The sequence below is a fragment of the Triturus cristatus genome, chromosome 10 (genome assembly GCF_964204655.1).
Source record: "Triturus cristatus chromosome 10, aTriCri1.1, whole genome shotgun sequence".
Taxonomy (NCBI): Eukaryota; Metazoa; Chordata; class Amphibia; order Caudata; family Salamandridae; genus Triturus; species Triturus cristatus.
Window position 1 is genome coordinate 843,358,694 of NC_140593.1, and position 14,731 is coordinate 843,373,424.

The following is a 14,731-nucleotide window of genomic DNA, read 5'->3' on the forward strand; positions in this document are numbered from 1 at the left end:
TGGTCCCCTCTTTGTCGGTCAACATTCTGAAACCACTCTGACTGCTTCCCCAACTGTGTCGGGCCCCTCTCCTTCCCTGCCCTCGGTTGATGCTGTAACAGAAGGAGACAAAGGTTCAATACAATGGCCTTGCCACTAATCTGAAAGCGTATCTATATTAAACTCTTAACACATCAGTATTCAAAATATACTTTTTTCATGGATTTGCTACACCTGCACAACCTTTGGCATGAGAACATGCTGTATTGACAAATGATCTGTGCAAAGTACATGATGTTTTGGAAAATTCTAGCTCCTATTGCATGTGCCAGCATATACGTCTCACATTCTAGTGTGTGTAGCAAGACTTACATGCTTCCTCTTAAACTAGGTCCTCATACAATGGTGTAGTGTAATTTAAAGGCCCAATGTTTACATCACTACCCATCCAAACTGAGACAGGCAAAGAGGCAAAAATCTGGCATGCATACACTAATGCTTTCAGTACTGTTGAACACCTACTTGGGATAAGTATCATCACAATCAGAATTTTCAATTGACATGGAAGTGGATACCACACCCAGCTTACATCCCCAATTATCAGGCCCACTTCTGTCCACTGCCTAATGATACATTTGACACATTCACATCAGAGGACTCGCTACGTGTCACAGGTAGTGTGGATATATATGTGCAAATCACTATGTAATAGTGTCAACAGCTGTTAGAACTTGGGGTCTCTAGTTGGCAGAGGTAGGTACCTTTGACCATATAGGGACCCTTGCTTCTAGTTAGGCTAAGGGGGTACACTTCTAAAATAACCCCTGCTCACCCCCTTGGTAGCTTGGCACGAGCAGACAGGCTTATCTCAGAGGCAGTGTGTAAAGCATTTGTGAATACATACAGTAATAAAGTGAAAACACTACAAATGGACACCACACCAGTTTAGAAAAATAAGTAATCTTTACTAGACTTAACACAAGCCCAAACAACAAAAATCCACAATACTGTAATCAAAAATAGACTTTAAAATGGTAGAAATAGCTTAGTTCAATGTAATGGTAAATGCAACACTTTACCCTCAAAGTACCTTGGATGCGTCCCACAATACAAACCAAAAGGTCGCAGGCAAGGTAATGCGTCGGTTCCTTGCTTCGGGGGAGGTGATGCATCGGTTCCTTACTGCAGCGCAGGGGAGGTGATGCGTTGGTTCCATACCGGAGAGGAGGTGATGCGTCAGTTTCTTACTGTGATCCGGTGTGATGCAACAAGATGGCACCCCGATGCGACAATCCGGTGCAATGCGAGAAAATGGTGTCGCGATGCGACAACTTTGGATGTGATGCGTGCACACCCGACAGGCCCTGTGACATGCTTCTCTGGTGATGCGACGGCAACCTCTGCGGCGACGACACGCTTCTCCGGTGATGCGATGCGCTTCGTCAATGATGCAAGGGCAAACAGCTGCAGCAGCGGCAAGCTCCTTCGGCAATGCGACAGCAACTGCTCCGGCGGCGACACGCTTCTCCTCTTTGCGTCGCGCTTCCAGCTCCCAGCGACTCGCAGTCTTCTCAGAGGGCCCAAATAACAGTAGGCACCTCTGTGCAGGCAGAATTTCTCAGCAAGGGAATTCAGGGGAGCTGATGGTGAAGTCTTGTATCCCTGAGACTTCAGGCAGGGGGCAAGCACAGTTCAAGCTCTTGGAGATTCTTTTTCAAGATTGCAAAAGAACACACAAAGTTCCTTTTCTCCTTTCCTCGGCAATAAAGTAACCACTGCAGGCCAACCCCAACAGCAGAGAACAGGGGCAGTCTCCTCCTTCAGCTTCCTTGGTTTTTCTCCTTGGCAAAGGGTTGTCTTGAGTCCCAGAAGTGATCTAAAGTTCTGGGGTCTGGGTCCCCCTTTTTATACACACAAATCCTTTCTCTCTGAAGGCAGAGAGTGTCTGTACCTAGTCCAAACCAGTTCTGGATGCATTCTGTCAGTGCCCAACTCCTTCCTTTGTCAGTGTGGGCCAGGGTCATCAGACGCACCACAGGAGGTGGAGCCAGCATTGTGGAAGGCAGGCACAGCCCTATTCAGGTCCAGGTGCTACTCCTCCCACCACTCCTCATGCAGATAGGTCTATTCAGCCTTGTGCTGACTCACCCTGTCTCCTGGAGCCCCCCAGCCCCTGTCACTCACAAACAAGACATGGAATACACAACCTAGCAGAGGCAGGCTTGGATGGTTAGGCAAGAAAATACCTACTTTCTAAAAGTGGTATTTTCAAACACAGAATGTGAAAACCAACTTCACTGAAAGATGTATTTTATCAATCTGAGTTTAGGTATACTAAACTCGAATTTCTACCTAGTTCCCTGAGTCAGTTAGGATTATAAGATGTTATAATCAAACTGCCCATTCTGGCCAATGGGAACAGGTAGCCCTGCAATAGTGAAAAACGAAATTGGCTGTAATTCACTATCAGGACATGCCACACACATCAGGGCATGTCCTACCTTTTGCATACAATGCACCCTGCCCATGGGGGTACCTTGGGCCTACCTTAGGGGTTACTAGCATGTAGAAAAGGGGAGGTTTAGGGACTGGCAAGTGGATGCACTTACCAAGTCGACATGGCAGTACTAGACTGCACACACGCTCTGCAATGGCAGGCCTGAGACACACTTTACAAGCTGATTCTATGGGTGGCACAACCAGTGCTGCAAGCCCACCAGCAGCATTTGATTTACAGGCCCTGGGTACGCATGGTGCACTGTACTAGGGTCTGACAGGTAAATCAAATAGCGAATCATGGAGTCACTAATCCAATACAATACTTTACAATAGGTAGCACTTGCACTGTGGCACTGAATAGCAGTGGCACAGTGCCCAAAGCATCTAGACCAGCACAACGTATAGCAGAAATACAGGAGGCAACAGCAAAAAATGGAAGGGAGACCCACGCAAATGGTACCAGGTCTAACAACAGCGAACAATGCACATTAGTCTGGCTAGGGCAATCTCAGTCAAGGAAGGGCGTTGCATGTGAGCAAATCTCATCTACAGAATATATGATAATACCAGGACAACATTTTGAGGATAGGAGTCCTTGAAATGAGCCCTCCCTTGACGATGAGAATGGCTTCCACAAGGACAGGGAATGCGCTGTACAAGCCATTACCTGGTGTCTGTCATACCCATGTTGTACTGAAGTTTGACACACAGGGCACATCAATGGCTCAAGATATCACTCCCTGATGTGTGTCAGTAGCCACACCCTGATTGGGCACTGATGCACATGCCTATCCCTCCTCAAAGCATACACAGTAAGCTCTGCCACTCAGATAAACATTGGCTGACTCTATTGCAATGTACGGTACAATAGTCTCAAAAATGAAAATGTGTCACTCTCTCGGATCTCATCCAACCATGTCAACCTTTAGGGCTGACACATTCACCCAATCCAAACACGCTGCTCTATTGCATCAACCTTACACTGTCTGACCCTCACAAATACATATTGCCATGTACACAATGTACAAACAGACAACACATAATGCATACAGATTGTTTTCCATCTATACCCTCAGCTGGTGTGATTGTGCCTGGAAAACATCTATTGTGATGCTGTGCTGCGGGTAGGCATCTCCAAAGTAATCTGTGATGCTGCCATCTGAATAATTCTGCTGTACACAAAACATAGGACAAGGGGATATTGAGCAGACTCCTTGCTCCCTGAGTGCTTAATAGGCCATGCTACAAGCCACTGCAACTTCATCACATGAGACACAGTAGTCAGGGAGCCACACTGCAGACACAAGGATGACAAGTATCCTGTTTGAAACAATTTGTATCTTTTGATTTGTCTGAATGAGTCAGTTTAGAAATCCTTCTCCAAATGGGATCTTCAACTTTGGTAATATTTGTTTGGGGGACACTGCCTATTTTTATGCTACATAAAGTGGAGACAGTGGTAAACACCAGACACATACTACCATTCCTACACAGGCGACTTCCTTCATATTGCATGGAACATGAGTCATCTTGAAGCTTCTTGGGGTCATGATGGCTGTGATAAAAGTTAGTTATTCATGCACAAAGTTACACTCAGGCCAAAACTCACCCCCACAAGCTGCTGTTGGGCCTTCAAATGTCCATCCAGCTCTGGCTGGGTCACCACCAGAATGCGGACCATTAGGGAGGGGTCAAGGTCTGCCACTTCAGGTGACCAGCCCCAGCTGCATCTCTGGGAGATTCTTGCTGAGGTGGCCGATGTCAAACCCCCTCTTGTGGCAGTGTGTACTGTGCCAGTTGGAGACCCCCAGGGTCCGTACCTTCCATGCGATGACCTTCCAGATGGCCTTTTGCTGATGGACTTTGAGCGGTAGGCATCGAAGAGATGTAGAACCAGATTGTCACAGATATTTAATTGACATTTGTGTGCAAGTTATGAAGCAACTTGACACCTACAACAGACATGAATCAATGGACAGCATAGTTGTACAGACCATGCCAAATGGTATGCTCAAATAAAGCTTAGAAATTCCAATTGTGACGTCTGTGAGGATGAATCTACAACCTGGTCATTACATATACATACTGAGGCTGCCTTCTTAGATCAGGTTGACCAAAGACATGCTTGGTGGTACGTAATGTGAGGGACCATGACAGACAGTACACCATTCTGAAATCCTCTAGGAAAAACTCACTGTGTCTGACAGTCCAAATACCTTTGCAGCCAGGCCCATTGCATTGCAGCACATGGTACAGTATGGGACTTAACACAACATGTGCTCTTTAAGGTGACAAGATAAGGGTTGGAATGTGTGTCAATCGCAGTTAGTACTGTTTGGCCCTACTTCTTTGTCCCCTCTGCCCAATTGACATGCCTTATATAATTTCTGTTTGCATTGTAAGGATGATTGTGATTTGGAAGCACCTCCCAGGGAACTGGTGCACAAAGTGTAAATTGGGTCCAGACATTAGTCAAACCTCATTCTGTTTAATGCCTCACTGTATGCATTCATGGCTCAGGGGAATGAATGCTCTACAGACCATTGTACCTTAACTATGTAGTCATTAAGCACGTCAAAGTAGCTGACATGAATCAGAGCAATGCAGAGAGCCACATCTGAGGTTGTAGTGTCAAAGAGAGCTACACATCCATCCTCTCCACATACTTAAGGGCAACATATGCATTCACAAGTATGGGCCATGTAGTGGTCCTTCAATCAATGCATCTACACAGGCTTGCACTCTGAGGCACATACTAGTCTACAGTAACAGAAGCTAAGAATTCAAATGGAGTCAAAATATGAACATGCATACTTACCTCTGGTGAACCAAATTGCCGCCCTTACTGTCCAAGAACCTCATCCACCAGGAGCCCCAGCTCCTCTAGAGTGAAGGGAAGGACCCTTACCTTCTCTGTACGGGCCACTAGGGCTCCTAGAGGTAACAATCAGCAACAGGTGATGGGGAGGTAGCAGGCAGCAGTGTCTATAGGTAAGTGACAAGTATTCCTAAATGCTACCTATTAATAGGTCACAATGGTGGTGTCAGTGCTAGATCGGCACAGACATTGGTTCATGTTGCTCGCATTTTACAATGTGGGCCAATGGCAGTGTCCGCCATTGCTGAGCATGCCTACTGCGAGGTTCTAAACCGTAAGCGGTGGATGAGCTAACAGGGTCAAATGGCTGCCATTGGATTCTCATAGGCGGGCTTAGACTGCGGGGTCACATTTTATCTACAGCGTTGCTCCCATTTTACAATATAGGCCAATGGTAGTGGCCGCCATAGCTGAGCACGCCTATCGTGGGTTTCAAAACTGCAAGCGGTAGACGAGATGACATGGCCCATTGACTTCCATGGGATACTCAAAGGCAGGGTTAGGCCATGGGGTCACATTTTCTCTACCGCGTCGCTCACATTTTACAATGTGGGCCAAAGGCAGTGGCTGCCGTGGCTGAGCACGCCTACCGCGAGGTTCAAACCGCAAGTGATGGACGAGATGATTGGCTGCCATGGGATTCTCATAGGGGGGCTTAGACAGCGGAATCACATTTTCTCTACCGTGTTGCTGGCATTTTATGATATGGGCCAATGGCAGTGGCCGCTGTGGATGACACCTACCACGCGGGTCACACCAGCTGGCATTCGCAGTCATTGCCTAACAAATTGCAGCACTGTGCTCCACTTAATATCAAGCATCAGTAGCACCTTATCTAGGCACTCAATAGTGTATCACTCATTGTTCTTAGCTTTCACATGGAATTGCTGCCACCTGAGGTTTACCAGCATTGTTGTGCCATACCTCACATGTCACTGTTGTCCACGTGTGCATGGACACACCTTACCAGTCAAGCTGTATATCCTTGTAGTGACTGCACCAAGGTGTGTAATGGAGACTCCTCAGACAGTTACAGTGACCTCTGCAGAAAAGGTGTATATATGTGGTACACAGTGCTGTAACAGACTCATGTGTTGTCTGGATTTTAGGAAATGGCAGACTATGTGGATGATGGTGTGCATCCTTTACATCAAGGTGTGTCATGTTAAGAGATAACTTGAATGTTAATCTCAAGCCTGTGATGTGTTCACACCCCACATGGCTAGGTATCCATATTTTAAACGGCCTATATGTCTTTCACCTATTCTACTACCTCCATACTGGTTGTTTGTATGTACATATTGTTACCGTTATACCTAACTGATGATAATGTTTGTCTAGAGCTCACACATGCATGACACTGTTTCCACATGACTGTTCATTTTGTGCTGGTATAAGTAAACATGTACTCTGTAACCAACATCTTACCTTTTCCTGTTTCCCCACATGGGAACCCTGGCAGAGGGAGAAGGAGAAAAGCTCCTGTCTACCGGCCTTTTCCAGAACTGTTGACCATGGAGGAGCAAGGCATCATAAAGAAGTTCAGATTAAATTGCCAGACAATTCAGGAGCTATGTGGCCAGTTGTTTCCTCATGTAGGAGCTCACAGAACCTATCCCCCAGCTCTGACTCCAACAGTGAAGGTGATGGCCACACTGTATTACTTTGCCACTGGTTAATTTCAGTACACAGTGGCTACAACTGATGTTCAGTATGATATTACGTGATGCATTGTCCGCACTGATGCAACACTTAAACAGTTATATTCAGTTCCCAAGAAGAGAAAATTTGACAGCTGTAAAGGGTGAGTTTTATGACTTAGGTCGCATCCCACATGTTGTAGAATCCATCGAAGGCGCACACATTGCTCTTGTACCACCTCAAGTACGTGTGCAAATATATAGTAACCAGGAACATCATTCAATCAACATGCAAGTGACATGCCTTGCAGATTTGACTATTTCACATGTCTGTGCCAAATTCCCAGGATCTGCCCATGACTCCTATGTCATGCGGAACAGCACCATATCCCAGTTGATGTCATGTCTATAACCAGTGTGTGCCTGGCTTGTTGGTGAGTGAGATGTGTCCATCTTTTGTGTGTGTGTGTGTGTGTAATGCATGCTGTGATCCTCTGAAAATATCAGATTCATGATTGCACATTTGTGTGTCTCCTATCTAGGTGACTCAGCATATCCTAACCGGCCTTGGTTGCTGACCCCACTGAGAAATCCAACAATGCCAGGGGAATTCGGCTTCAATGAGGCCCATGAGAGAATATGTCGGGTGGTGGAGCGGGCTTTTGGGCTACTGAAGGCCAGATTCTGCAGTTTGGACAAGACCGTGGGAGCCCTCCTCTACTCACCCAGAAAGGATCAGATCCCAGTCACCTGCTGCATGCGCCACAACTTTGCATTGCGCAGTAACTTCCCTCTGATTGTGGAGGACGGAGATCAGCAGGAGCCCCCGGCTAAGAATCTTGACATTAACAGTGATGATGATGGTGATGAAGAGGAAGGGCCTGACTTGCATCAACAGCTCATCAACAGCTACTTCCCTTGAGTGTAAGTATGCAGAGAGATGTCCTCATAACTGTGACAGTTGCTGTCACTGTTGTTGTGAAGCAGTGAGGATGTGATGGGTTGCTGACTGTTTGATGCGCACAACTGTGTGGTACTTTGTGCTTGTAGGTCCCTTCGCCCTATCATTTTCATTTGGACATGTCAGAGTATTGACATCAGCTGCACTATGATGCTGTTCTGCCAGGCAAAATGGAAATGAGGTGTTCCTGGGAATGTCTGAGACTGGCTTTGAGAGCATAAGTCTAGTACTCAAGCAACTTGCACAGCGAGAAGATGGATGTTTCAAGTGCACCTTGGCATTTTTACTCTGTTGTGTGGTGTTGAACTGCCTGTGTGTTCCATCATGTTATCCAACACATTGTGCTAGTTGGCCAATACATGTTTGTCACTGTTCACATAGATTGCTACCTCTCTGTGGGTTAACTGGATGTAGGTGTACATGTGTCTCATGATTGTATGCCACAGAGCTTAAGGGACACCACTGACAATCCAGAAGGTGCAGCTACACCTGTTTGGAGAGTACCAATGCTGAGTTAGTGTTTTGACCCCCTGTTGCTGTTTGTGTTAGACTATGTGAAGTCTCTTGTGGGCTACTTAACATGCCTGAGGCTGCATCAATGACAAATCTGTTGGATCACTCTTGCATTGGACAGTGTTTGAGGTTTACTGGCCCTACATGTATCTGAGATGTATATATGTGAAACTTGAGGTATTTGACATTCCACAAGTGACAGATGTATCATGTTACTGTGTGGATGATCTTCTCCTTGTAACCAACTACGGTTGTGACACTGTGATGAAGATATGTGTGTACTTTACACTTCAATGTCTGTGTCTGGTAACATGTTTTGTATATTCATCTGCAATGTTAGCTTGCACGGCACCAAGTGCCTGCATACATTATTTTTTTTAAAATACATCTGGTGAATGAATAAATAAATGAATGCCAATTTCTAACGACCTCAGCAGAGGTGTCCCAGCGCTAGCCGATAACTAACGTGAGGGTCACGTAGGCCGTTATGTCTGCCTGAAGATACAGGTTTTTAATGCTCTGCGAAATTCTGTTTCTGATTCCAGCAGGTGGGGTGGGAGGGAGTTCCAGAGTTTTGTAGACCCGCTATTGATGGTAGAGCTGCAGCCTCTTCTGGAGGTACTTAGGTCCCAAGCTTCTAAAGCCCCTAAAAGCAAAGATCAGTGACTTGAACTCTATCCACCTAATTACAGGGAGCCAATGAAGCTGTCTAAGGTGTGGAGAGATGTGGTGAAGCAAAGGTACCCGCCTGATCAATCTTGCAGCTGAGTTTTAGATAATTTGCAGCATAAGCATCAGGAATGCAGATAGCCCCAAGTATAAGCTGTCTGCATAGTCCTAGTGAAAGTAACAGGAGCATGGACCACTGTCTTCCTATGTTCCTCCGGCAAGAAGCGTATGAATTTCCTACTTGCCCTCATCTTCCTAAAACATGTAGAGGAGATGTGTCATACCTGGGCGGAGAAAGAGAGCTCCTTATCCAGCCTAATTCCCAAATTTCTGGCTGACTCCGAGGGGAGTGGGGGTGGATTCATTTCTGACTGTCACCAGAGAATGGGCGGTGGGGTGGACGCCTGGCTAAAGAATAAGACTTCTGTTTTCTCTGCTTTTAATTTCAGGCAGTTCTTATTCATCCATACCAAAATGTTTTTTAAGCATGCCTTAAAATTGTGAAAAGCCTCCATTGAGTGTTCCTTAAAGGAGAACGCCAGTTGTGTGTCGTACTGGTAAGAAACCACTTTCACATCCCACAATTCGATCAGAGTAGCCACTGGGGTGAGGTAGATGTTAAATAGCAATGGGCTACATGCTGAGCCCTGCGGTACCCCGTACCTCAGAGGTTTCTGCAATGAGAGAAAAGGACAAGGAAACACCTTTTTGGAGCAATTCTGCAAACATTTATGTAGCCAGGACAATGCCTTGGTACACATTTCGGCCTGATTTAATCTCCTGAGCATGTTAGGATCTGCTACCATATCACATGCTGCAGATAAATCCAGCAGCACCAACATGGCAGAAGCACCTTGGTCCATGATTGATTCAGAGACTTCTAAAAGAGCTGTCTCGGTGATATGGCCAGCTCTGAAGCCCGATTGGGAGGCATGAAGGAGACCATTGGTTCCAATGAAGGTTGCCAATTGCATATGCACCATCCTCTCGAAGATTTTGGCAGAGGCAGGTAGCAAAGAATAGGTCTGAAATTACTAAGAACCCCAGGATCAGCCACTGGTTTCTTTAGTAGCGGAAGTAGGAACGCATGCTTCCAACCCTCAGATTAAATAACTAATTTCAAGGAGGAGTTCCAGATTTGATTAAGTATAGGGTTTAACCTATGCGCCAGCATACTAAAAAAGCAGGCAGGGCAGGGTTCTCCGGGGGAGCCTAAATTACATCTCGGTAGCTAAACTCGCGATTCTTTCAAAGGCAAAGGGACAAAATCTGACATTGAGGCGTGAAAGTCTGGGAAATGTAGTGGGATGGAGGGTTCCTCCTCTGGAAGAATTGTAGAGTGGATATCATGAATCTTAGTTCCATAAAAGTTTGAGCAGAGCGCTGGAGAGGGAAGAAATGGGCGGTCTAAGGCTATGGGGTTCAAAAAAGATTTCACAATCTTAAAGATTTCTTTGGCGGAGTTGTCTGCGCTCTCAATACAGTTAGCAAAATATTCCCTCATCTTGCAATGCTTCAGCCTGTAAAACATTTTCAGACCTTCTTTATATAGGTCCTTGTCTGCCTGATTATAGGACTTTCTCCAAGTACATTACATTAGAAGTCGACTTCATAAAGTACTACATTCAATAAATACACCATGCACCAGTGGATGTGTAAAAAGTGTATTTATTATAGTGCATAAGTGAGTAAAACGTAGTGCCATACAGTAGGAAGGTTAACACAGAGGGGTAAAGTTGTCCGTGATGGTAGTATAAAACATTAGAGCTGTTACCACATTGTTTAAAGTCCACAGTCCAACAGACTCCTGGCATCCAAATTGAAATGTGTGACAGGATAGTCCACAAAGTCAATGTGCTGCACGCAAAGGGTGACATCAGGGGCGGCTCTGCTTCCTGGCTTGGGTAGGTGCCTTGCCACTAGAATCTGCTGGTGGGTTTTTCTGACGACAAGTTTGGGGGGTTTGACTGCTGCAGGCTCTGAGGTGTCTGAGGAATCATCCTTGACAGGGCCTTTCTCCCTGTGGCAGCCACAGAGGTAGAAGGTGCAGCTGCCCACAGGATTGTGATATTTTGGGGGGAGGCCTGAAAAAGGTTATGCTGATGTCCTTAAGCACCCCAATGAGCAGGCCTATGTTACTAATGAGTTGTCTGAACCTGTCTTCCGTGGACCGCTGCAGCAGCTTGATCTCCTGGAGTTCCTCCAATACCTGGCCCATCTGTCCTTGGTTGCCTTCATAGGTGGCCAGAGCTTCAGTGTCCACAGTGGTCTCACGTTGTTGGCCCCCAGTGGCCCTCCCACCAGCCTTTCCCCTAGACCTGTGACCTCCTACTGTCACCTGCCTCCTCAGTGAGTGTGCTGTTGTTGATCAACTCCGAGACAGGTACTGTGGTGCAGGCGATGGTGGTGGTGTTAGGTCCACAGCTTGTTGGAACAGTGCTCAACGTTGTTGTGGCTGCTGTGGTGGGGGTTGTCGTGGAGGGGCCAGTGAGACTCACTGGTTGTGTCTGCCCTGGCTGCCCAGAATGGCCCGGTTGTCCCTCCATGGCCAAATGAGTTGGAGAATCTGCATCAGAGAATTCTTGATCATGGAGTGGAGACTGGCTTGGCTCAAAGTTTTGAGTCTCAGCAGATGTTGTTTGGGATCCACCTATTGGAGTAAGGTTACATTGCCAGGATGTTAAGTGCATTCCCCAATCTGTGTTACACCGTGAGTAAAGAGCTGAAGGAGACAAAAGAGTTGGGATTAGACATGATGACCAGTATCCATGTGGTTAACATGTTTGACATGAAATTGAGGTACATACATTACTTGCTTGTCCACTGACATGACCTTATTTAGTACTGTTCATCTTCATGTTGCCAATGTGGATGGACATGATATTACCTAATAACTTGATGCTCAGCCACTGAAGGTTTGGCTTGTGTAATGTTCAGTTTGCACTCTAATGTGTTTATCATACATGCATAGTCCCAGTTGTGTTGTCTATTTTGCAGTGCTAATCATATTTGCTGTGTTCTTTGAATGAGTGACCAGGCATGTATTGTGGCTGGGTTACCTTCAGGCTTTCCAGCCTTTGTATTTACACATATACTGGCACATGCATCAAGCAAAAATCACCTTGCAAAAATACCGAATCGCAAAAATCTCCCGTTAGCGAGTGGCAAACAACGGATCCCAATGCATCAACACCAATAGCGAAAATTTAAAGAATCGCAAAAATAATCCCCGTTAAAATAAAGAATCGGAAAATAAAGAATCGGCAATACCGAAAATGCAAATAGCGCCTGGCATTAGCGAATCGCAAATAAAGAATCGCTAAAGAATGTATCAAAACTCGCAAATACCGAAAATCTCAATAATCACTGTTTAGCATGAGCAGATTAAGGGGAATCAGAACCAGGAGGTAAAGTTGCAGAAGAAAAAAAAAAAAAAAGCATAAGTGTACCACAGATGTAATCAATCAGAAAGCCATAAAATGTGGGCCTGAAGACCCTGTTTCCTTTCACAAAATGGCAGCCCTCTACGTGCTTGCAAGGAGGATGAGAATAAATGCAGCAGCACAGCGCAGGAGAAGGATCCAGGAGAGGGTATTCAGAGTGCGCATTACATTGCTTGGCCAAATTGAGGATGAAGTATACGACAAGTACCGTCTCAATCGTGCAATGATAATGCGCCTAATTGCTGACCTGGAACCACTACTGCAGCACCAGACACGTCGGACCAATGCCATTCCTGCGCACGTCCAGGTCCTATGCAGCCTGCACATACTGGCGTCTGGAAGTTTCCAGGGGGTCATAGCGGTAGCGGGAGGCGTATCACAAAGCGCACTTTCACGCTGCTTCCGTAAATTCATTGATGCCATGCTGACAATGATACATACCCACATCAGCTTCCCCACAACCCCACAGCAGATGGACCACACCAAACAGGAATGCTACCAGGTGGCCCAATTCCCCCATGTCATAGGATGCATTGACTGCACGCATGTCCCCATCTGTCCCCCCTCAGCCAATGAGTACATCTTCCGTAACAGGAAGTCCTAGCACTCCATCAACGTGCAGGTCGTGTGCGATGCCAAGCACATCATCACAGACATAGTGGCACAATTTCCAGGCAGCACACACGACTCATATATATTCAGACACAGTGGCATCCACAGGCGTCTGCTCAATGGAGAATTCGGAGAGGAACTCCTGCTTGGTACGTACTCATACCTATTCATAACATCTGTATCACACATGTATCATCATAACAGACGCTAAGCCTTTGATTCCCCCCTGTAGGTGACAGTGCATGCGCCCTGCGGGAATATATCCTCACCCCCTATATCAACCCAGCTGCACCACAGGAACAACGCTACAACGCGTCCCATATTAGCACCAGAAATGTGATTGAGAGGACATTCGGGATCCTGAAGAGTCGCTTCCGGATCTTACATAAGACTGGTGGTGCTTTGCAATATACACTAGACCCCTGCTGCAGGATTGTAGCAGTATGTGCCATGCTGCACAACATTGCAACCAGAAGGGGGATACCCATAGAGGTGGACAGGATTGACAACTATCGGGATGATCAACCACCCGCACAACACCGACAGGCACACGTTCCAAACACAGCTGAAGGTCAAAGGAAGCGGACATACATCACACAACATCATTTCAGAGCCAGGTAAGAATGAGCCATGACGATATCATTAGGAGTGCTACTGTTTACTTCACATGAGCACTTATGTGAATAATGTAACATTAACATGCTATTTAGAGTTCCCCCACACATTGTTGGGCAAAAACATGACTGTTGGCATCACGGGAGGTTTAAGGCTAAATTAAAGTTGCCCATGGTTACCCCACCATGGTCAGGGATGCAGGACTGAATGTCTAGTGGCGCTTCCCACGAACACCCAGCCTCCTATCGCGTGTCTCCTCCACCTCACCACGCGGTGTCTCTGTGGCTGTGGAGCAGCGCGAACTGCGCCTCCTGGTGCAGGTCTCCAGCACCGACATGCTGCTCACACTGGATGCAGCCTCACTGCCCTCCTCCCCTCCCAAGTTGCTGCCACTGAATGTCCCTGTCTGCAAGTGTTCCACTGCAGTGGTCACCTGGACTAAGGCCTTTGCCACGTCCCCACAGTAATGGCCGAGGTCCACCTGCAGTGACACTGATCGGCGGGACAAAACCGCAGTGCTATTGCAGAGCTTTGTGATGGCCCTGGTCGATGCTGTGGTACGGAGCAAGTTCTGCCTATGCCTCCTGTGCTCGCTGTGTTGGCCTGCTCGGATGGCACGGGTGAGCTCCTGGAGGTTCTGGCTTATGTCCCTATTGCCCTCTGCCACAACTGTGGTCATGTGCCGCACAGCGTCAGTTAGAGTGCACATATGTTTAGCAAGTTTTGAAATATTGAGGTTCATTGTCCCCTTGTGTCTCCCCTGCAGGCGCTGAACACGCAGCATCTGGGCCTCGAGACCACCATAGATGTTCCTTGGCTGGTCGCCTCCCTAGCCAGTACTGTGCATGGACCTGCGCCGCTGCGTGACTCGGCCACGTGCTGGTGGTGGTGCTGGCGGTGTGACACGTGTCTGACTTTGGCC